This window comes from Dermacentor andersoni, chromosome 8 (genome assembly GCF_023375885.2).
Source record: "Dermacentor andersoni chromosome 8, qqDerAnde1_hic_scaffold, whole genome shotgun sequence".
NCBI classification, from domain to species: domain Eukaryota; kingdom Metazoa; phylum Arthropoda; class Arachnida; order Ixodida; family Ixodidae; genus Dermacentor; species Dermacentor andersoni.
In genome coordinates this window covers 2420371-2445569 of record NC_092821.1, presented here as the reverse complement: position 1 = coordinate 2445569, position 25199 = coordinate 2420371, and the positions used below count along the sequence as shown (strand labels likewise).

Sequence of the window (25199 nt, the reverse complement as noted above, 5' to 3'; positions counted from 1 at the left end):
AATAAATGAATAGTAACTGTAATTCCATTGCCAAAGATGCTGCAAACAAATTCTTTAACGCTACGCACTGTCAAGACAAGTAGAATATGTATTTTTCACAAAATATTGTACTCGTATGTCCCAAAAGTTATGCCCGATATAACTGATATCAATGCTTCTATGTTATTTGTCTATTTAATACCTAAAGAAAATATCACACAAGCTTAAGAACTATATCAGTTTGAAACCAGCAAAGTAGCGCATGCCGCTGATATGAAAAATGTCAAGGTCACGAAATGAACAAGTGGAGGACAAATATTTCAATGAAAGTTTGTCATTAAAGAACCTTGCTTACATATTAGTACATATGAAACGACCAAGGCAAAATCTCAATGAGGCTGTCCTTTGCTACAATGTATTGCACCGGAGCAGCTGTCACCGGTTGTGTATTGGGAATAATTGCACCGAAAGTAAAGTCACAACAGAGAGCACGTGTCAAAAGCAGGAATAATCCAAAACATACGAGGGCGAGTCAAATGAAAGTCCGATGTGAATATATGACAAACGGGTTACTTTATTTAAAGGAAGTCTCCATGAGCATTTAGACATTTGTCTCACTGACTAACGAGTCGCGCGATTCCCGTCTCGTAAAACTCCTTGGGTTGCTCCTTCAAAAGGAATAACTGCCTGTTTCACGTCATCGTAGGATACTAATCTGGTTGCCTTGCGCTGTTTTTTCTGATGCTCCATAATGTTGAAGTCGCAGGCCGACGGGTCTCGGCTGTATGGCAGATTTTGAAGCTTTTCCCACTTGAACTTTGCCAGTTTTGTATTCGTGACATCAGTGACTTGGGGATGTCGTGGAGGTTGTCGGGAATTGTCGTGGACGAAGATGACCCCACTCCTCAATTTTCCATTTAGTGTGTTCTTGATTGACACGCAGCCGATCCGGCGTTTCACCATATCCGAAACGATTGATAATCTCTCCAGGTTTAGGAAATTAGATCAGTAATGGCTCCTGACGATCGAAAAAGACAATTCAACACCTTTCCGGCGGAAAAGGACGGCCTTAGCATTTTTGGGGGCGGTGAATTCGAATGTTTCCACTGTGAGCTTTGCCGTCGTGGTTCAGGAACCTATTAGCGGCACCATGACTCATCCACCGTCACAATAGCAGACAAGAAGTCGTTACCCTCACTGTCGTTCTGCATCAGATGAGGCAAGGCAGCGCCGAAACTGAATTCGCTTGCTGCGGCAGGCCCCATATTGAAAGCGATCTGCGATGGAGACAGAGCGCCAACTGCTGATAGTTTCGTGTACGCTGCATTCTCGCCGCTTAGTTTCCGTTGAAGCGAGCGGCAGTACGAATGTGAATTCGCTTGCTGCTACAGGCCCCATCTTGAAACTGATCTGCGATGGACACAGAGAGCGCCAACTCCTGATAATTTCGTGTAAGCTACATTCTCGCCGCTTAGTTTGCGTCGAAGCGAGCGGCAGTACGAATGTGAATTCGCTTGCTGCTACAGGCCCCATCTTGAGACTGATCTGCGATGGACACAGGGAGCGCCAACTGCTGATAGTTTCGTGTAAGCTGCATTCTCGCCGCTTAGTTTGCGTTGAAGCGAGCGGCAGTACGAATGTGAATTCACTTGCTGCTACAGGCCCCATCTTGAAAGTGATCTGCGATGGACACGGAGAGCGCCAACTGCTGATAGTTTCGTGTACGCTGCATTCTCGCCGCTTAGTTTGCGTTGAAGCGAGCGGCTGCACAAATGTGAATTCCCTTGCTGCTACAGGCCCCATCTTGAATGTGATCTGCGATGGACACAGAGAGCGCCAACTGCTGATAGTTTCGTGTACGCTGCATTCTCGCCGCTTAGTTTGCGTTGAAGCGAGCGGCTGCACAAATGTGAATTCGCTTGCTGCTACAGGCCCCATCTTGAAACTGATCTGCGATGGACACAGAGAGCGCCAACTCCTGATAATTTCGTGTAAGCTGCATTCTCGCCGCTTAGTTTGCGTTGAAGCGAGCGGCAGTACGAATGTGAATTCACTTGCTGCTACAGGCCCCATCTTGAAAGTGATCTGCGATGGACACGGAGAGCGCCAACTGCTGATAGTTTCGTGTACGCTGCATTCTCGCCGCTTAGTTTGCGTTGAAGCGAGCGGCAGCACGAATGTTAATTCACTTGCTGCTACAGGCCCCATCTTGAAAGTGACCTGCGATGGACACAGAGAGCGCCAACTGCTGATAGTTTCGTGTAAGCTGCATTCTCGCCACTTAGTTTGCGTGGAAGCGAGGGGCAGCACGTAAGTGAATTCGCTCGCCGCTGCAGGCCCCACCTGGAAAGCGATCGGCCATGGAGACAGAGAGCGCCAACTGCTGATAGTTTCGTGTACGCTGCATTCTCGCCGCTTAGTTTGCGTTGAAGCGAGAGGCTGCACGTAAGTGAATTCGCTCGCCGCTGCGGGCCCTATATTACAAGCGTTCGGCTTACGTGACGGATGGGCGGACGGTTTTTCTCATTCGGTAAGCATAGAAATGCTTACGTATTTAAAAGCGAATCTAACCGTCAGCGCCTTGAAGATGTAGCTTCGCGCTTATATTCTATGCGCGTCTATACGATATTGCGTTGCAAAATTTGATCGATTAATTTGGAACATGTTTGAGGACGAAATGGCAAAAAAGGGTGAAGTACATTGCGGAGCCGCTTAATTTGTTTGGATGTGACAATACGACAGCTGTTTGGACTTTCGGCGTGTAATGGCTTGTGCGAAACGGCGCGCTTTTTCCGCGAAGAGGTAGTTCCTTGCCCCCGGTGGGTACAGTGTTGTTGAGGGTAGAGCTTCCTTTCAGTGAAGCAAAGTCACCCTCTCCCAAGAAGTGCAAAATAAACCTGCGGTGGCACTTTTTCACAGCCGATAGTGGAGCCGCCTGGCGATGCTCAGCGTGCCTCCGTTGACGCATGTTAGTAGCTGTGCATGTTGAAGTATCTTTTAATCTTGTAAAAGCTGCTGGATTTTGGCTACAGAAAAAAGAATGCCAGGATATAATTCATTTGGAGAACGGAAGTGGTGTATCACGGTATCGTTCATAGTTAAAGCACAGAGTTGCCTGGCGCTTCTGAAAAAATAAAGTGAAATATGTGCATCTCGGCTGAGGCTCAAGGACGCCAAAATCGAAACGCACACAGGCTTGGCAGATGCCATGCAGTCCGCACTAACAAGGTAAGAATATTCGAAACCAACCATCCGACTACCTAGATCACTGAGTAAGTGCCACTGTGTGCGGTCATGCCGCTCTTCAACGAACCTCTTTCGCGCCGACATTATCCACTGTAGACGACACAGGACGGAGTAGGTACCAGTTCACGAGGAAACTATTTGACGCACACTGGGTATGTGCTACATGGTCTGCGCTGGTCTTCAATGACCATCTGCGGTGCCAACTTCGTTATGTGCAAGTAGCGTGTGCCGCTCTTCAATGAACGTCGTTGACGCCAACTTGGGTAACTAGGTAAGTGCCAGCGGCAATGTGCCGATTTACAACGACGAAAAAAACCTCCTAAAGGGCAACTCCGGCGTTTTTCTAACCATATTAGGATATTGTCATTTTCAAAGGGCACTCACAGTCCTGTCACCGCTAGGGTGGTTCAATTTGCTTAGAAATTCATCAATACTTTTAATTAAATAAAAAACGAGATACTGAAACTGAGACAGCTAGATGCTATGCGTGACGTCACGATGAGTCAATAACATCTGAACCTAGACTGCCGTAATGTGAACACGCCTAACGCGTGCTAAACACGCAGTACAGATGTCGCTAACATCAAAGATGCGAATCTCATGATGTCTCCCGACAACATGAGAATCTTTCCCAGATTTTCCGAACTGGACAGCGGCGATTTCCGCGACAGTGGCGGTGTAGTCTCTGACGTCAGAAGCACAGGGTGGCCAATAAAAAATAATGAGCAGAGAACGCGACCAATCTTTAAAATTCATATTCAGGAAAACTAAATGACTTGCAGCCATATTGTTTGGCACAGATAATCAGAGTGCAAATGAGAACGTATAGTCAAAATTTTATTAAGCTCAGTGGACATCTAAAAATCGCTGGAGTCGCCCTTCAAAAGAGTACTGACACAAAAATTTTCCATCTTGGTTTTTCCACTGCAATAAGTAGCTAATGACCCAGTAATCACGGCACGAAACATCATTTGCTCCAGAGCATGACAGGTAGTTACTTGGAGTCTTGTTTGTAGCGACCAGTCCAAGTTTCGGTTTCAGAGAGCAAGGAGATGGCCATGGAAGGAATGTAAACACTGCTGGGTCCCTGATCGCACAAAATTGTGACGTACGCAGGCCTGCGCTCTCGCCGACGGGCGAGCTTCGTGTTGCTAGTTCTCCTGCTACGTATGCACGTGCTTTGCGATGTCCTCGCCGTCATCATCGCTTCCGTTTTAGTCCTGCAGCGGCGACTATTCCCTGCAGGCGGGAGTCGCCGCCGTAGTAGACGTGGCCAACTTCTTTTGATTGGATCCACTACAAATCAAAGACTCGGAAAGTGCGGCCAGCAACAGCTATCAATATGCATACGCACTGCTACAAGTAGTACGAACGATTCGTAGAGGGCGCTTTGAGAATGAAGCATATTCCGAAGCAGGACACAAGGCGGGGTAAAAGTCAGCACAGCATAAGGCTTGGGGTTACGCAGTCTTCGCAGATCAGACTGCTCGAAGCACGGTCTCTTTTGCTTATACCAGGCATGCTCGAAATGAGCAAATCTGGCTGCTCTTCAACGGGGTCCATTCTAAGCGTCCAGCGGCACGCACGAACTCGGGCCACTTCTGCCGCTCGGCGACGCCGACGGTAGCGAACGAGCAAGTGCTGCTTTCTCCAGGGGCCGAATCTTATAACGGTTCGGAATACGAACCGTTCGCTTCGCCGCTTACGTCACTAAATGTGCCACTCCCAAGCCGGTGGTGGAAGAAGGGGAGGACGCGACCAATAGATGAGAGGGTGCCACCTCTGAAGTGTACGTCATTATATGACACGCTATTCGAAGAATTGCAGAATGTTTCTGCTTGCTAAATAAATGTAAAATGTATATTAAATATTATACGCCAAGTTCTGAAGTATAAACGTGTGGTGCCTAGCGTTTACGCAATGCTGAAGTAATATATTAATGTCATTCTTTTTCACTCTCAGCCGACAGGCGGTATCGCAAGCGTAAATGAGTTGGCAGAGCGCAGCGCTATGTCGTCTGCTACCAAGAGCTCGCACGATGCACGCAACAGGAACGCACTGCCGGCACTTCTCAAGTAGCAAGTGCGACAGAACCGTGAACTGGTTCTTAGGGACGCCCTTACTAGTCGACTATATCAATTTTCCTTTTTTTTTCGCGCTTCGTCATCGGCTCGGACATGACTCGCTCGCCGCCGCGCTGCCGCTATCCCTCCGATCTGCCCCACGGCGCGTCGCGTGATTAAAGCAATGGAACTTGAAATCGAACATTACGATACACGGGCCCTGCATTGCCTGCGCGAAGTAAAATCGAAGAGTGTGGTGCTGGCGGTGCGCGCTGTGCCATGAAATTGAGGAACAAAGTGTTGTGCTCCCGAACTAGAAAAAGAAGGGCAGCCAAATAAGAGATCTCCACAATATCTTCCCATCTTGACTGTATAGTTTTATCAGCCGAACGAAGGAAGCGTTGAACCAGCCTAGTTTAACCCTTCTGATTGCTGAACGGCGATCTGCGATCTATTCACGCTGGCGATAGCACGGGGAATTCGATTTCACCTTGCAAATATCCCCTTGGCACTGGCTTTGAAGCGGAAGTCAAGGGAAGCTGACTAAGCCCTTCTACCGGCCAACACAGTAAGTGCGAGAGCAGCTTTGTGGACAGTGTCGGCAGCGGAGATCTAGGTCATTCCGATGAATGCTTCACATCCGACCGACCTCTGGGAGCTGGAGGCCGGGGGCGATGAACCGCAGCGCGTGATATTCTTTCTTTTGCGTGGAATGACCACTGGTACGCTTGCACGCGAGTCTCCTCCATTCGATAGCGTAGCCCGCAACCGCGTTTAGCGATAACCGCGGTTAAGGTCGCCCGTGTAGCAGGGGTATTAGAAAGCCGGCAGGGGCGGTGCAACTCAATATCCGTCATTTCTTCGAACGCGTATCGCACTTCCAGCCGTGGTTGATACTGAAAGAGCAACGCTGCAACGCCAAGCAGACGATGAAGGCAAGTAATGCCCCAACCACTGGCACGCGCCGAAAGCTTCGGCGCGCGCTGGAAAGCGAACGCGCCGCTTCGCTTCGGCTGGAGGGAAAGGGCGCGCAACCACTGGAGACAAGCTCCGACGCGCGCCGAAGCTCGCTCCTCGGCTGCGGCGCACTGTTGCTGGACTATTCCGTCTTCATCAGTCAAAGTCCGGCCTAAAACAGCCTGCTGTAAACTAAGCTTGAAAGAATAAGTTAGTGATCTGTATGCGCTTTTAGATATAAAAAACACGTTTGAATAATGAAAATACACCTGCCGCAACAGTTTATTTTTGAAGTAACAATAGTGTACAAAATATCAACATCAGCGCTCGCGCGTCGTCTGTCTGCAAGATCGCTTTGCAAACACCTGCACGACGATGCCATATATCAAAAACTGTTGCACCATTTCATTTTTTGGTAGCTTATTGCACAGCCAACTATGTAAGAATTAGGCGTGCAATGTATAACTGAAAAAATCTGTGTTGGAAATATTGCCACGTAGTAGTGACGGTAAATAAATAGTGCCGGCTCAATCGCAACGATAGCGGCGAGCAATGTCGGCAATCGAAGAAAATCTCATCTGCGGGTCAAGCGCGTCGGTTTGCATACGGCAGTCGTCGAAATTTACAGCCTATTCGCTGGTGCCCGCGCGCCTTCCAGAAACTACAACACAAATCGTGTCGCGTATGCAATCAGATTAGCAAGGTTCGTCGACAACAGACAGAACCATCCATAACATTCGCGAAACTTCCGATACGTTCAGGCGCATCGTGCAGCGAGCGATAACGTTTAACATTTTTTAGCCGGTGAAATACGGTAACCGGACACAGATAAAGCATCCGTGTCAATATAATTATGCTTGTTGGTACATGAAAGAAACGTGAAAAAGTGGGTTCTGAGAAAATCAGCACAAACGAATTGAAACACCTGTAGCACTCGCAGAAAAAAAAACTAGAATAGCTAAAATGTATGTAATTCGTATCTTGTCTCCCCCCAATTCTTGATTCTGTCAAATCTAGCCCATGGAGCACCTCTATTATTCTAGGTTGTTTTGATGCATCAACACCGCATCCGGAGGCCTTCACATTGAGTGTATTGCTACAAAACATTTTCACAGTGTAAGGGCCATGTTCTATTGTAACTGGTTTCCACATATCAAGTTTGCCTTTCTTTACATTAATGAAATGACATACCGTCAGATAATAAATGCTTGAGAATTAGAGGGTTTTAATAGGAGTCTTTCGTTGCCCTTTGCCAAGTCGTACTATTGAAGCACTTATTCGAATGTATGGGAGCAGCTCATTTGCATAGTATAAGAAATAGATAAACAGGTTATTTTCGCAATTTATACACTTCGTCACCACAAAAAGAAAAATTGCAGTTGTTTGTAGCCTGCTATGATGTTTTGACTGAGAAAGATATATTCAATTTTTTCTGCGAGGCACGGAATAATTGCTGTGGCATATTATTTTATTGCACAACACTGCATACAGTAGCCAGCCATTATTAAAACTCAGAAGAAATTAATTGCACAATGCATATGATCAGGCACATAGCATATTATTGCACTTTCTTAATTTATGCCAGAACGACGACCACAGGCGTCCTTCTCCAACAAGGTCAGCATCCATCGTGCCTCCTTACCATCGGGCTTCACACCCTCAGCACGTTCAACCTCACCTTTGTGGTGTTTAAAGCAACCTCAAGTGCGTCTTACGGTTCCAGAGATAAGAAAGAAGACCGTCCTGCCTACCTTGGCCTTGAAGCAAGCAGCTCTGGATTATTTGCACACTTTCTACTTTGATCGAGTCCACACATATACGGATGGTTCTTCCACTCAGACCAGCTCCACCAGCGCAGTGGTTATACCATCACGATCACTAAGCATCCAATACAAGATTTCTCACTTGACAACATCGACAGGTTGGGAGCTTGTTGCCCTCCGAGGTGCCGTTGATTATATTAATAACCAACCCGCTAATCGGTGGGCAATATTCTGCGATTCGAAGGCGGCCTTACAATGTCTTCTGTCATCTCTTCGTCGCGGGTCGTGTGAACAACTAGTGTCGGAGATACGAGAAACGCACCATCGTATGATAGCGAAAGGACACGACGTCGTGTTTCAGTGGCTGCCTGGCCATTGCGGTATCTCCGGCAACGACCTCGCTGACGAAGCTGCTAGGAAAGCCCACGAAGGAGCAACCCTTGTTTCTGTACCTTTATCGCGGACTGACGTAGCCCAACACTTAGGCAAGCTAGCGCACTCTTTTGACATTGGAAAAGTGGCACACACCTGAATTCATTCAACATCGATTGCATTCCCTCGATCCCTCTATGCAACTGCGGCTGTTACCAGGTCTTCTGCGAAATGAGGAAACAGTGCTGTGCCACTTACGTTTGGGCGTCGCATTCACCAGTGCATATGCATTTTTGATTGGAATGGCTGATAGCGCCGAGTGCAATGCCTGCGGTGTCCAGGAAACCATAGAACACCTAATGTGCTACTGCCCATCTTTTGAAGATGAAAGGCAAGACCTCTGCAGAGCTCTCAATCAGCTAGATGGAAAGCCATTCACCTTGAACAAGATCTTGGGAACATGGCCTCGCATATCGCAGCTACAAAAGGCCACAAAAGCGCTGCTGCGATATTTGAAAGATACCGGATTGAGTCAGCGTCTGTGATCCAGACTGAGTGACCGACTGATATCCCCAGTGGACTTTCTCTTCTTTTAATCTTTCCGTCCCCCTTTCCCTTTCCCCAGTGTAGGGCAGCCAACCGGGCTCAGTCCTGGTTAACCTCCCTATCTTTCATTTATCATTTTCTCACTCTCTTCTTAATTCATGCCCTTTTTTTAATTGCACGAAAGCTACTGCACTAAAATAGTATACTAGTACATACTTAAAAAGCACAGTTTTATACTACGATAATAATCGATCATTCAAATTTTTATTGTAGAGCCCAGGAACAGCTAGAGAGCTTTTGTACTGGTGCACTTAACGAGCACTATGTGAGACAAAATGTAGAGAAAACATGAATGTAGGAGACAAAAAAAATGGAAGATAGAGAGACAAATAGGGAAAAACGGAAATGCGGAAAAGTAAAAGGGAGTTAATCCTACGTGATTATCTACAGATACACAATACACAGGAAATGAACTCTGAAGTATGTTTTGGAGTCGAGTCTTATTAGCACAATCTTGTAACAAGCCCAGGCAACGAATGTGGAATGCTACCTGTTATACTGTTGCGGCACAAACAAATGCATATAATCAAGAAGCTTTAAGGAATGTATAATGTCATGGACCACCTTATACAGGAATAAAAGGTGCGATTAATTAAGACTTGAATCTAGAGGTGCGAGTTGAAGTATATTTGAGAAGGCTCAACTGTGGTCGCCATAATGGCAAAAGTGGTGCTTTAAAATACATATCAATTTATTCTGGATGCGTTCAATGAAGTCAGAATTAGATTTGCTCATTGCACCCCCCTCCTACAGAGGCATACTCTAGTAGTTGGAGGGACACAGCAAAATTTCAGAAACACAACAGGTGAGTGGAAATCATGCAATATACGGCATGCAACTCCAAGAGCGTGAAGGGCATCTTGTGTAATTATCTATGTGAAGAGAAGCTTAGCATTTTGTCGAATTACACACCAAGATCTTTCATTTCATCGACCCTAAGGAGTGGAGCATCAAGTAGGGTGTATCAAAATTTCACATGGTGCGTTTTGTGCATATAACTTAATGCCATAGTGTTGGAAGCACTTAAGAGTACTTATTGCTTCTGCACCAGTTTGAGAGTGAAAAAATGTCTTTTTGGAAGTCGATGCAGTGGTGAACACTGTTGACAGTCTGAAATAATCTGAAAGTCTGAAATGTCGGCACACAAAGTCATGCTGTTCATTTATTAAAATGCTCTCAGCACTAACAGAAAGCGAGGAATCCCATATCGATTCGAACACCTGACGCACTGAAGAGGATAGATATAGGTCGGCAGTTAGTAACTGCACATCTAGCACCTGATTTGTGCATGGGCAATGTTCATGCTACCTTCCGAGTGCTAGAAAAGGTACTAGACTTTAGGGAACTATTGAAGATGCTTGTGAGAACGAGGAACAAGTATGCTTCCATACGTCTTAACCCTTTCAGACACCACTTTATCCCGTTGATTGAAAATTTGCTTTCACCACATCTCTTGCATCCTCAGAATCGTAGAAAGTGTACAGCTGCAGCAAATATTAGGAATTTTCAATTGTTTAGCGAGTTTTGTCAAGTTTACAAAATTTCGACTCCATGCGAAAACTCACTACAGGAACACAAAATATGAAAACATGTACTATTTCGTGTTTTGAAAAGCTTGAAAAGCACTTATCCAGCCACTTGACAATTATGCCTGGTGCACGACATTGTAAAAAACAATGAAAGAAGTGAACCCGCTACATACAACATACTGACACAGAGTAACAACACCCAGCCGTCTACCTTCCCACTCATTTTGTTAAAACATTCTGCACATTATTCAAAATTGCAGCACAGTTCCAATAATAAGTGTTTCAAGATGTATGAAACACATTTTAAATACCATTACTTTCATCAGTGCTTTTGCTATTGATGCACGCTCCTGCTGTGCCCAATTGTATAGACAGCGTCTCAAAGGGTTAAGCTCTGTGGAGGAAATACCATCAACACCACAAGAAAGGGATAGCTTAAGGCACTTCATATACTTGGAAATGAGGTTTTCATTGACTGTTAGCATACACTGCGCCAGACTGAGAAGGAAGGTTACTTGAAGCATATTTCACACCATATAGCAAACAGAAATGTTCTGCAAAGGCATCAGCAGTGTTCGATACAACACCACTATGTTCATGAAGAAGACGTACATCTTTGGCACTCCTTTTAGAAGAGAGAGCCCACAAAGCACCAGAAATATTTTAAATTATGTGTCACGCTGGCTTCAACACAATCAATGTGGTCAAAGTGATGATTCTAATAATAATAATAATAATAATAATAATAATAATAATCTTAGTGGTAACTTCGCACACTAGACTAAAAAGAAGGCTGATGCCAGTATGTTAGAGCATCTGATAACCAGCCATCTAAAGCAGGAATTTGTAGGATGCAGAAGACACTTCCTTCCCCTCCACGTGCACACACACTTGCTCAATAACACAGCACGGCACACACGCACACATTCGACAGGTGCACAACACACAGGAGTGCCAATGAAGTCTGGTTCCAAGGAAGGAGAATCCAAATCGCCAGTGGGGTGGAGAGAAAGCTCTGCATGCCAGATATAATCATGGAGTTGTGGTGTCGGGCCATAGAGGCGTGATGAGGGCTCGGGCTGTGCTGACCACTTGTTCAGACGAACTGAAGAAAGATTAGTGCTGTCCAGAAAGACGTCAAACACCCTGCAGTATAGACTTGTGCAATGTTGCGTTGGTATTGCAGGGTGTGCTACTTGAGGGGTTTGAGGCAATCCTCGAAGGCTGGCATGAGCTTGTGACAACCGAAAAGACGGGAGTAAAGGGTGCGTATTGTCCGGCGCTGAACAAGCTTAAGCTTCTTAGCGTCGCGAGTTTGGTACGGGAACTATACTGACAGAATGATAGAAGTGTAGAGTGCTCGGAAAACCTTAGGTCATCAGGGAAGGGAGACACGGGACACAAACCCAAGAAAGGGCCGGTGCTTACATACAGTGCTGGTGACATATGCGGAAAAGTTGAGAGAACAGCTGAATGCTACACCCAGAATGGGAAGGGCCCGAATAGTCTTTATAGAAGTGCCTCCAAGGAAGAAGGTTGGACGTGCAGCAGTTTCGTTGTAGCTGATACGCATGGCAGCCCTTTTTACGGTGCTACTACAAAGTTTGATATTGTAGGCCCAGTCGTTCACCTTTACGGAATGTATTTATTGTAAGCACGTATGCTGTGCATCGGCATATTGTTGTTGTGGAAGCGTTAACTTGTTAGTGAAACACATTCTGCGCAGATGCATTAGTAACTTGGTTTTGAGTAGTTCTTTGTCCTGACTACAATTTATAGTATCGCAGCAAGAAACATTTTAGTAGAGGCTGAAGGCATTCCAGCAGTTTAAGCATACTGACTGCACAAAACACTGATGACACCTTGTCACGTTCCCCGCAATGCACTCACACCATCTACACTTTCTATAAGCAAAAAGTGAGATAAAAAATCAATTACAGTTTCATTGACTCAGTACTTGCTGCTTCTGAAGCGGGCATCGAAGCAATCGTGGTATACGCTGCTACATGCATAGGTCTTGCATGATGCAGGTCCTGCTATGCACTGCACACAGGGGACACGTTGCAAACAGATAATTTCTTTTTGCAGTGCTCAACTATAACGACACACTGACTCAAACATGACTGCGTTGTCACGTATGCTTCAGTGCGTCAGTGTTCTTGATTGCTTCACGAGCGATTTATGCCCAACTAGCCCAAAAGACGGACGCACTAGAAAGAAGTGAGTGAATGAGTACAGTGAACTTGTACTGAACTGGATTCACATGCCGAATAGAAGAGCGCAGTGTCAGCTGAAACAGGCGGCACGGCTGATTATGTAAGTACTTCCAATAGTTCGGCTACTAGTGTATTTCGCTTTCGGAAGTTATTTTTACCACTGGAAACAGCGCAGAGCTTGCCCGTTAAACTTGAGTCAACCGACACCACACGAAACACGCCGCGGTTGACCAACCCAACTTCCACACGGTTCATTCACCACATCACAGGTCACACGAAGTCAAGAGTGCCATATTTTAAATCACTGCAGCACCAAACGGACCTGAAAATTCATTTCCTTCGACAGAGTTTCTCAGGTGAGTTCGTTCACTCGCCAGTTACGAACTCGATGGACGCGCTAGGCCTACGCGTAACGTAAACAACATCGGCGATAGGCGAGTGTTGATTATCCAGACTTCGGAGCTCGTAAACGTGTTTCCATTCGTTTTGGGCACAACAATATGCACATACAACAAGCACAGACGTTGCGGCAATCGTGATTCGGTTGGCTGTTTTAGCAGACGATCGTACCGAGCCCGGCGGAACCCAGTGGGCAGGTTGGATTAGTCGGCGTCGTTCGAAGTCGCTTCGGATCCACGTCGCACTGCCACAACTCACGGTCGTCGGTCGTGTCGTTGTCGGCCTACTATTACAACACTGTCTTTCAGGAACACTGTCGCACGCGTCGTGCGTCCAAAAAACTCGGACGATCGTCGGTGCCGGCGCCTTCGCACAGTCGGCCATTACAGGCCTAGCAGCCGGAGGCTCCGCAGCCTCCCATTGGTTGACGCCTGCGAGGCGTCGCAGCCTCTCATTGGTGCACGCCGGCGCAGCTTCGCCGCGCGTCAGCAAACTTCTAGCATCGGCAGTAGACATAATCGCTGCGCGACGTTCCGCTTCGGCGAATTCCCGACCGACGCTTTGACGCATTTGACCCTTCGGCGCGCGCCGAAGCTTTCCGGCGCGTGCCAGTGGTTGGGGCATAATAGCCTCCGAAGCCACCAACGCACGCGTGTGCTACGCCCGCGTGTCTTCGGGGTCGCGCGGCCAGGGTCGCAAGCCCACAGCCAAGCCACAGCAACGGAACCCAAAGCGGACTACCCCTTCGCCGGTTCCATATATACGACCGGCTCGCTTTGAAGATGATGGACAGATGCGTGACGTATTAAAAAATTGGGATACCGCCCCGCTGCCTCTGGCGACCTGTGACGCAATCAAAATTTTGACCAATTAGGTGAGGCCAAAGGAACGGTTCCCCAACCGAACCGTTATAAGGTTCGGCCCGAGGGTAGCGTATCTCACCGCTGCCGAGTTGCTGCGACGCCTGCTTATCGAAGCTCGACCGACGTTGCTATTGGTTAGCGTGGCGTTGTCGGCGGGCTGCAGGCCTCCGGTAGACCAAGGCGACCAGGCAAGGACGAGACGATTTCTAGTGCGAAACTTGCACGGTTTACTTAATGGTTCGTGAAAGAATAGGAGAAGAGAATGAAGTTCAAGAAAAGTACGTAGCGGGGCCCTTTAAGTAGGCCCACCAAAGTCGTAGACTAGATCTTGCGCACGTCAACGTCACGTGACGTGCGCACTGAGTTCCACGGTGCTTGGCGACGGCGCCCCCGCATCCGGTGATCTTTCACGAGCCCGCCGCCGCAGGGGCAACCCGCAGGTCGACGTTGGTTCGGGGAAACGGCATCTAGTTGCGGAAGTGTGGCTGATGCGCTCTCTCCTGTAGAGGTTGACAGTTCGAGGAAAGGGTTCTTCTAAAGTCGCACACACACAAAGGGGCCTGTAAGCCCTGCAGGATGCCAGCAAGACCGGTAACTCCTCGAGACGACCACAACAAATTCGGAATTGACCCTTCGTTTCGATGAGGCATGGTGGTCGAGCATCCTTCTGCACGGGGTGCTACATGCCAACCGGAACACAAGCCAGGCGGGCTGGCGATCGCTAGGAAACGGCATAGACCTAGATCGTTGACCGTTCGGATCCGAGGCCGACAACACATGCGATCCGTCCGCAACTCTAAATAAAGCACCTATATCCGTCAACACAAACAACGTCTGTACATTTATGTCGCTTATAAATGACAATAATATTAGTTTTCCTGACGCCGTTGGTAGGGATGAGAAAACACGTTAGCTTGGAGAGCCGCTTCGCAGAGACGATTGCTGCGGCGGCTGCGCTGACCGCTTGCGAGTCAAAATCGTGCCAACGGCTTACTATTTCGTGCAACGTTTCATGATATGCACACTTTCGAGGTCACTTTACTCTTAGTTGTTTCTTGTCGCAAATAAATTTTAGCTGATGTTCCGCGCTGCCGTCAGCGGCGAAAAAAAGAACATCGGAGCTATTGGAGCGTGGAGAAACATTCCCGGAGGGCCCGCCCCGGTGACAGCGCAAATTCGTGAAGTAGCGTTTTCTAGCTAGTTCACATCCCTGCCTGAATGTCGATGTCGCGAGGTGATACGTTTTGCGATTGGCTCCGCGCACGCGCACTTTATTATTGGTTAGAATAATTCGAAGCTATATTCACCGTTTACATTTTGCAGACGATGTGTCTATGCCCACATCAATCGATTACAGCGAAGACGCCAAATAAAACAACGGACGAAGCGAGGAGACACGAGACAACCACGGAGGCGCACTAACAACTGAGCGTTTTATTTCTTGACACAGGAATAAATACCTGCTTTCAAGGATCAAAACAGCAAGAAGAAACAGGGCCGTCATCTGCATCGCACAAGGAAACCAAAATACAGAACAACTGCTAAGTGCCGCTCCCAAGATACGCCAGTTCCTATGTCGAAAGGGAAACTGAGCCTTCACTGATGCAATCATCACCACGCTTTTTCATCTCAAGCGCTTCCAATATCTCCCTTGTCAGCTGATCATCAGCTCTGTTCAAAACACAAGTTCTATCAAAATCTGGAATGCACTTGTGAGCCTTACCATACGCACTTGTGTGACCGGAGAGCTGGTTTTCCATTTTGTACCGATGCTCATGCAACCTATCATTCAGACATCTGCCCATTTGGCCTACAAATGATGAACCACACGACAAGGGAACCGAAAAAACTACTTTCTTTACACATCCGACATGCTTCTGCCCATGTTTTTCGGCGCACACCTGTTTATTTTCCCACTGACCTGCGTTCACCTTGGCACACATCAAACCAAGACGTTTCGGAGCGGAAAATAAAACCCGACCACCAGCTCGTTTGCCTACTTTTTTCAGATTGTGAGATATCCCGTGAACATATGGAATGACAGCACATCTGGTTTCTGAAGAGCCTGCTCGACCCTGGTTAGCCTCCTTCAGCTACCTGAGCATTTTTTCTGCAACAGATGTGATCACATGGTGAGGTTAACTTGCCCCTTTGAGGCGGCTGACCTGACAATAAAACTGCGTTGCAGCCGATGTACACATGACTTGTTAAGAGCGTTCGTGAGACATGATTCAATGATGCCTCTTTTCATTACTTGTGAGTGAGCTGAATGGTAGGAGAGGTTGAGTTTGCTAGCCCTTGGCTTGAACAGCCACCATAGAAGACACGATGCGAAAGTAATCTCCAAATCTAAAAACCTTACAGTTATCGGCCGGAAGCTCGTGAGTCAGGGTTAGAGGGTGCAAGGCTGTTTGAAAGTCTGACAATACTGATGGTGACTGGGTCTCCAATTCCGGACTGTCACAATCTAACAACACAAAAAAATCATCCACAAATCTAAAGATCTGCATCACATTTGCCCTCGATAAGCACTGCTTTAACAGGTTGTCAGTTGAAGCTAAAAAGATGTCGCTTAAAACAGGGGCTATAGACGAACCTATACACACCCTCTTTGTGTAGAAAGACGTTGTCATTCCATTTTATGCGCGTGGATTTCAGATTCCGTACGCCCCATGCTTAGCTACGGGTGCCAGTTTGCCGTACAACCGGAGAAGGTTGCTATGGAGTGTATCGTGACGATGAACGGCACGAACTCAGGAAACAATGAATGCATGTTTATTGCGGTCCGTACATTTATACGGCCGTGGGGAGAGAAGGTAGGAGTTAACAACGGAGAGGGAAGTGGAGCACGTTGCACTGAACCGACTGTTGATAACAGGCAAGTATTGATACCTGATACGATACATCCCCCCTTTTAATGCTTGTTATTGGGGGTGTGTGTATATGTGATTCAAAAGTGACAGCTCGTGTTCGAGGAAGAAAAACTTGGGGTTGATGGCTGGTGCGCTGTGACATGCGCGAAGATGATGGCGTGATGTAAGATGGGTGGCTTAGCGAGCTGTAAAGATATTTCTGATAAAGGGAGCGTAACGATATGCGTGACGATATGCAAGAGAGCGTGACGAAAAACAAGAGATGTCAAGCTAGATTCTGCCTTTAAGTGTGAAATGCTGATGTATGAATATGCAGAATGGATGAATCTAGTCGCACGATTCTGAACTGACTCGAATGCATTGATATATGTTTGATGAGGGTTACAAATGGCGGCGGCATATTCCAGTTGTTTTCTGACAAATGATTTACGCGCGAGTAGTTTGACGTCCTGTGAAGCATGACGAAGGTGACGCCTCATGAACCTAAGGGTCTTGTTCGCTGAAGAAATTACGTTAGTGGCATGCGCATTCCAGGAAAGATCGGGGGGCAGGGTTACGCATAAGTACTCATAGGCTACAACTGATTCTACTGGGACGTTTGCAATTGTTTAAGTAGGGAGATAAGGATTACGACAGCGGGAAATCGAAATGAATTTGCACTTGTTAGGGTTCAAGGCCATTTGCGAATGGTTGCACCAGTCTCACACGTTAGTGAGGTCATTCTGGAGAGATGCTTGGTCAGAGTACGATAAGTCACACAGTCGTCAGCGAACATGCGAATAGGGCAAGGTACATGCAACAGAAGATCGATAATGTATATTACAAAAAGAAGTGGTCCTAAGACTGAGCCTTGAGGGACGCCTGAAGTGACAGGGAGGGTTTCAGGGGAGAAGTTATTGACAAGGACGAACTGGGAACGATTAGTAAGGAATTCTTTTACCCATTGTACTGCGTGAGGATTCATGTTCAATATGGATAATTTTATTAGCAAGCGGTTATGAGGCGTTTCGTCAAAAGCTTCAGAGTAGTCTAGAAAGATGTCATGGGTTTGAACGTTGTTATCCAGATTAGCGTGGAGATCATTAACGAAGATAGCTAGTTGTGTTTCATATGAAAGCCCTTTGCCCGCCGTGGTTGCTCAATGGCTATGGTGTTGGGCTGCTGAGCACTAGGTCGCAGGATCGAATCCTGGCCACGGCGGCCGCATTTCGATGGGGGCAAAATGCGAAAACACCCGTGTACGTAGAATTAGGTGCACGTTAAAGAACTCCAGGTGGTCGAAATATCCGGAGTCCTCCACAGCGGCGTGCCTCATAATCAGAAAGTGGTTTTGGCACGTAAAGCCCCATATTTGCTCTTTCATATGAAAGCCCTTTACGAAAACCATGTTAAGACGGATAAAAGATGCTTACCGAGTCTAAAAGTTCATGATATGCGAGTATATGACATGTTCCATGATTTTTCAAGGAACACTAGTTAATGAAATGGGGTGATGGTTTAAGGAGGAACTTTTGTTACCTGCTTTGAATACTGCAACGACCTTTCCCACTTTCCAATCATCCGGTAGACAATGATTGCGAGAACACGAGTGAAACATGCCGCGGATATAAGCTTGGTATTCATTAGGATGATTGAATTAATTTCATAGCCGAGTCGGTGGCCACGACAATCCACGTATTTCCATATGTTGACTTCAGAAAAACTACAAGTAAGTCCATCCCTATCTTCTGGAATCGTCAGCAAGGAGGCGCTATTATTTGTAGCAATCTCTCCGGCCTTAGTTGTGTCTTGCGTCGCTGACAGTCACGGCTTGTTTCAACTCAAGGGGTGGTTAGGCGCAGCCAGTATTACTTCTCCTCAATCCTCGCAAGCGTACGGGAGAAGCCAAGGTGCACCGGAGACCCGCAGTGGTTGCTTAGTGGCTATGGTGTTGGGCTGCTAAGCACGAGGTCGCTGGATTGAATCCCAGCCACGGCGGCTGCATTTCGATGGGGGCGAAATGCAAAAACAGCCGTGTACTTAGATTTAGGTGCACGTTAAAGAACCCCAGGTGGTCAAAATTTCCGGAGTCCCTCACTACGGCGTGCCTCTAATCAGAAAGTGGTTTTTTGGCACGTAAAACCCCATGATTTAATTTTTAAAGGTGCACCGGAGGTTGGATCGTCATGAAAGGCGTGCAGAACCTCTGGCCGAATACACAACAAGAAGGTGATCGGCACGAACTGGAGAGAAGTTCATCTTCACGAGGACGTCATTTTGCAGCGAAAGCGAACACAATACACGTTTCAATGCCCTAGGGACCATATCGGTCTTGCCTTCATAGCTTCGCGTCTGCTCATTGCTATTCGGCGAAGTCGCCTGCAAGGCGATTTCGCCGTCTTAGAAGCGAGCGCAAAGGTAGACTCACAAATATATAGGCCGAGTCAAGAGATCCTGTTCGAAGAGGGAGAGTTGGTTTCCAAATGAAATGCATGTGTAGTGGTCAGTGATATAATAAATGATATAGAAGGTTCCATTTCTGTTTGCCGTAAGAGTTAGAAATCATTGCAAGAATAAGTTATTAAAAGTTCACAGTCCCTTTAGCCTAATCTAAAAGGATGTATACGAAAGCTTGCGCAGGCACCAGACATTCATTAAATTACTTGACATTCTCATTTGAATTCGTTGTTACTTCCTATTACTTGTTTTCTCCCACCAAAGATCGTGGGCTTGAGCGCCTCTGTTAACTCTATTTTAATTAACTTTGCCTTGATAGGTCGCGGTTCCTGTGCTTCAATTCTACCCGAATTAACTGTGCCGTAATTTGCCTTAATTAACACCAACGGTCACAGGTTCTACTGCCAGCAGTGATCGTCGGTGGCACCATCAATTTGGATGTCATTGAATTTTGGTGCTAAACGCTGGACAGTCCATTCTTCGACCCATGAGCCATCTAGCTTTCGTCTTAACCATGAAATTTAGAAAAAAAAAAGCACTAAAATACTATAGCGTCAACGTCACGTAAAGTTGCATAATGTTCGCGGCGAACAACAGGTACTATTTGCCACACGCGAACACCTTCAGTATAATATAGCCAGTTTAGGCGAACGTCTAACACACATTCCGGCCTTGTGTACTGCGCCGCGCCGCAATCTTTTTGCCCCAAACACAGCGGCGTGTGTAAGAATACTCATCGCATAATGCATTGATCAGCCTCCGTAGGCCGCAAAATCCACAAACCTTTTCGATTGCAAAAGTTCTTTATAATTTTCTGGGCGCCTTCGTCGTGAACGTTAGCCGAAGCAGGCTCTTACGAAACGCACTGAAAAACACAGATGTTATTTCGATGCAGCCCTATGTCCTAAATTGGCTGCAGCTTGAGGCAGTCGGTAATGTTTATGTCTGTGTCGTTGAAATTATTGCAGCATCAGCCATAGCACTTTACAGGAAAGCGGACTTCTATTGTGAGCAAATAATTTGATGCTGCACTCTTTTTTTATCAACGCTCAAGCGAATGCAACGAAAATGCAACTTGGTGTTGCACAAGCGAATATGTTGCCATTTGACTGGTGTGTACAGAACGCAAAAAAACTATACGAGGTGCCTAGGCAGCAGTCGACATATTGCTGTCTCTGTAGGACTGACCATGAGCCTAATATAAAAAGTACTTTCCCGTTAATGCTAACCACAACAACGTTTCAGGCGGCATTTATCTCGACGTCCGTTAAAGATATTGCGTGGATTACAGTGAGAACAGTAAAAGAACTACATATATCAATCACTTTCATTTTTTATTTTCTATTTTCCATGGGGTTTCGTTATTTGCATTGTCCTGCAAACATTTTCAGCTCACTCTTGCGGTCAGAAACGCCGCAGATCCCATTCTGTGAAAGAGCACGTCAGGGCAATCACGATGCTAATCTCCACGCTTGTGAATTTAGACCTTATCGTCTCTAGCGGCGGGACGGGTTCAACCTTGGAAGCTCCTCCGGACTCGCCTCCCAGTCTTCGAAGTTGACGCTCATGCATGTGGCAATTCCAAGAATACCGCAGAAAAAAAAAAACGCTGTGCATCCTGCTATTAAACTGGTAAGGCAGTTAGAAAGCCTTCATGTATCATGGTTACTCGCCGCCATATGTTTCGACACATAAGCTTAGAAAAAGCGCATTGAGGACTTCAATGCATAGATATATTCGCGGATGAGCGCTCGAGCTGAAGCAGACCATTCAAGTTTTAAGCAAAGTCGTATGGGAAGTGCCATGCCGTTCTCACTTGACCGCATGAAGCGCGGTCCGTGGTTCAACGCCGACCGAAACTCACCGTTGGTTGACTAGACTCGCGGCGGTGCACACAGCGGCGTCGAGCGAGCGTGGCTGTCCTTGGTCTGGGCTCGACGGCAAGCGACGAGCAGCTGGGGGAGAGAGAGAGCGATTGCCTCTCGACTCGGAAAGTGCCCCGCGGGTTTCCTCCTTAAAGTTACGCGCCACCTTAGCAAATGTCTCGACGTAGGAAACAAAACAGGCTGTGACGTGGTGTCGATTAGTGGCGTTGCATGACGTCGTAGATCGCCAAGACGGCGCGCCCAGCTTTTCTTCAAGCGGCAACCGGTTTGGCATTTCACTCCCGATGGCGTCTTACCAAGGCATCAACTTCTGCAGCTGGTTCAAGCAGTTGTTCCAGGTTCGGGGTCGCTAATGTGCGCGAGAATCCGTGATATGCACAGCATTTCGTTAAGTCAAATGAAAGCACGCTATTGCTATTACAATTTGCCACTTATACCTATTTTTGTTTTAATGTGAAGTGTAGTTAAACAGTAAATTCTTGTTATTCATTATGGCTTAACAGCGCAGACGACTCAACGTGTGAAAAACAGACAGGACAATGCGCTTACTATCAACGTATTCTTTACTCGAAGCAACATAAGGCTGAAGACACAAAGGGCACAACGTTATCTAAGTGACTCTGCCGGTCGACAAGGAAAGGCGGTTAGAAATGAATGAACAAGCCATACTTATGCTAACCATGACTTGACAGATGTAAAACTCAGAACAGCACTAACAGCATATGATTAGAATAGAAAGAAACAAAACTGATTTGTAAGAAGACTAAAACTGGAATCAAGAAAAAAAGATTTCAGTGTCAATAATGCTGGACTCCGGAAAAAGGAGAAACGAACAAGAAAAATTCGATGATGATTACGATAAACATAATGGGAAATTCGAGTGCAACTGTATACGTGTTTTCATTTCGCGATATACTGTGGCAAACAATTCGAGAGAGACGTGTAGCAGAGTTGGCGATCTCTGAAAATCAGGTCTGCGAGTCAAGCGCGTCGGCTTTTATGCATGACTGTTCGAAAGTTCCTGTGTAATCGCTAATGTCCTCCTTGGTTCCAAGAAGTACTACGCAATTCGCGTCACGCATACAATCAGATCACAAGAAGCATTGATGACAACAGCCAACGGATAGAGCAATAGATAACATTCGAGAAATTTCTAATACATGCAAGCGCCTCGTATGTCTAGGTACAATGCGCAACATTTGTTTGCTGGTGAAAAGCAACGATCGAAGACAAAGTCATCGGTGAACAGACAACGGCGAACTAACTACTCTAACGTCATCTCGTAGCGGTCGTCGCCGCAGACACTACGCTTGCGCGGCACTAGGCCTTTTTCTCATGCTTTCGTCATCTCTTCCTCCTGCACTTTCCACCTCATGCTTCCGCTGCACCCGTCCCCGCATTCCTCCTCGCGCATTTGCGCTCTCGCCGCTTTTTTCACCCTCCATGCGCTCCGCGTTCTCTTTTCTGCAGCGCTCGTTCGCTAGGATACGCCGGGCAGCGTATTTCCAATTGCTAGTAGATACAGCGGGGCATGGCACTTACGGAGACGACGGACGATTGCGCGCATGCGCGAGTAGGAGTGGGTGCGAGAGAGGAAATGTGACCCGCCGTGGTTGCTCAGTGGCTATGGTGTTAGGCTGCTGATCACAAGGTCGCGGGATCGAAGCCCGGCCACGGCGGCCGCATTTCGATGGGGGCGAAATGCGAAAACACCCGCGTGCTTAGATTTAGGTGCACGTTAAAGAACCCCAGGAGGTCGAAATTTCCGGAGTCCTCCACTACGGCGTGCCTTATAATCAGAAAGTGGTTTTAGCACATAAAACCCCATAAATGATTTTTTTTATTTTTTAGAGGAAATGTGGGGACTTTTGCTCCTCGAATATACGACTCTGCCTAGGCACTACGGAGTAATTTCTTAGCGCGTGTTGTATGCGCTTGTCCCTAGGCGCGCCGGCAGAAGTCGTGGGGCGCGCCAGTGCTCAAATTAGCATCGCAAGTTAGCGGCTCCACGCAATTATATTTATTCAATCGTGTTTTTTACTAGTTAAAGTGACGTGTCATTATTTTGCATTATTGGCGGGGCCTCCAGGACACCAAAGCGGCGACGGGGACACCAAAGTTAGAACCCGGACTGGTTCGTGGGTTGGGCTCGCAGAGCCCTGCGTGTGCCAGGGCAGTGTAAGATGGACTGTCCGCTCTCGCGGACAGCTAATTTTTTATGCGAACAACTCCTGGCATGCTTCGGCCTCCATGGCCCCAACCCACGGGCCGCCCTGCTTCCAGCTTTGATCCCCCCGCTACCCCTTGGGTGCCCTGGGTGCGTCGCCTGCTTTAATATAACCTCAGATGCTCCCCTGAGGCCTCCGTTTGCCGGTTACATGTGCCCTCCTTGAGCAGCGCTTGTAAAAAATGTAAGTAAGTAAGTGCTTTATTCCCATATACAACATACATTTGAATATGGACAGGTCTTGAGGAAAAAAGCTGCGTCAGCAGCTTGACTAAGTCCTAAAACCCTTTTTATGGCAGCAGCAGGGGGGAAAACAGTGCATATGGAAATGATAACAATTAAGCAGAAAAGGGCGAATAAATTAACGCAAAGAAACAAACACAAACATTGATAAACCAAAACAAGTTACTTAGCTTGCATATTAAGAAATCAGCAGTATGAAAAAAAAACGACACTCAGATCAGTCACACGTACTAACAGCAGATAGTGTTGCAAAAGTAATATTGTGATCTACAAGTACAAAGTATTAGGCATAAAACCAGCTCTAGCAGCAATAATAATTATACAGACTAGTTAACGAAGACTGTAAAACATCGATATCAAGGGCGATCAGTGTGTTAAGCAGGACAGGCAGCGTATAAGCAATCATTTGCTTTCCATAATTAGTGCGCAGGTGCATTACGTGCCAATATTCTGGAGATCGTGTTTGATAATGGCGTATGTTCTGTTTAAGGTTAGCTATGGAACGGATACAGCAATTATTCGATTTACACTCTCTAACGTATGCACGGGCTAACCTGTAAGTGTACAAATCATGCGCTTTGTGTATTTTCAGTTCTTGGAAAAGAGGTTCACTTGGGGAGTCCCATGGTACATCACATATCACACGGAGAATTTTTTTCTGAATTATGAATAGTCTACCTATATTTGTAACAGATGTGGTACCCCAGACAAGGGAGCAATAATTCAGATGACTGATGAAAAGGGCGTTATATGTTAGCATTTTTACATGTCGTGGAAGGTACCTAAGGGAGAAAACCAGTCCAACTATTTGTGAAAGTTTAGTGACAAGTGATAATATATGGCTATTCCACGACATATCGTGGTCGAAAATGATCCCTAGGCTCTTAACTGAGCTCACTAGTTCAATTTTCTCCGAATTTAGTGTAATGTCAGCAGGCAGCGTAGCGTTTTTGTTCTTGGCTTGGAATAATATGGCTTTAGTTTTAGTAGTGTTAATTATGAGACCATTTTTAACGGACCACACATGTAGTTTGTCTAGTACTGCATTGGCAGTCCTTAACAAGTCTGAGGTATGGTGAGACGAAAACAATAGTGTAGTGTCATCAGCATAGATGATGTATTTGGTGTCATTGTCAATATTGAGAATATCATTAACATAGATATTGAAAAGTAGAGGGCCAAGTAGGCTCCCTTGCGGCACTCCTATCCATGTGTTCCTTAACTGAGATGACAGGTTATTTACGTGTGTAAACTGAACTCTGGAGCTTAGATATGATCTAATTAAGTCAAGGGCGACGCCGCGAATTCCATAGTTAAACAATTTATTGAGTAGAAGTTCATGATTAATGCAGTCGAAAGCTTTTGTAAAATCTATTAATACTGCAAGTGTGAGCAAGCACTCTTCGATGTTTTTGAGAATAAATTCTTTTTGATCCAACAAGGCAAGTTGTGTTGACCGGTTTTTACGGAAGGCGTACTGACAGTCAGTTAAGAGGTTTTTATTTTCCAGAAATGTAGAAAGACGTTTAAATATAACCTTT

The 25199-nt window shown here is 46.5% G+C and overlaps 1 protein-coding gene across 2 annotated transcripts in view; it reads right to left on the bottom strand.

Annotated features, from left to right (window-relative positions):
- LOC126526684 (phenoloxidase-activating factor 2) overlaps positions 1 to 21257 on the bottom strand; it is an 80480-nt gene extending 59223 nt beyond the window's left edge. Inside the window, exon 1 of one of the 2 annotated variants that reach the window (XM_055068349.2) lies at positions 21167 to 21257. The gene's annotated coding sequence lies outside the window, so the exon portion shown is untranslated. The remainder of the gene's footprint in view (positions 1 to 21166) is intronic. The other variant, XM_072289583.1, reaches the window with a different exon arrangement.
- Between the last annotated feature and the right edge of the window lie 3942 nt (positions 21258 to 25199).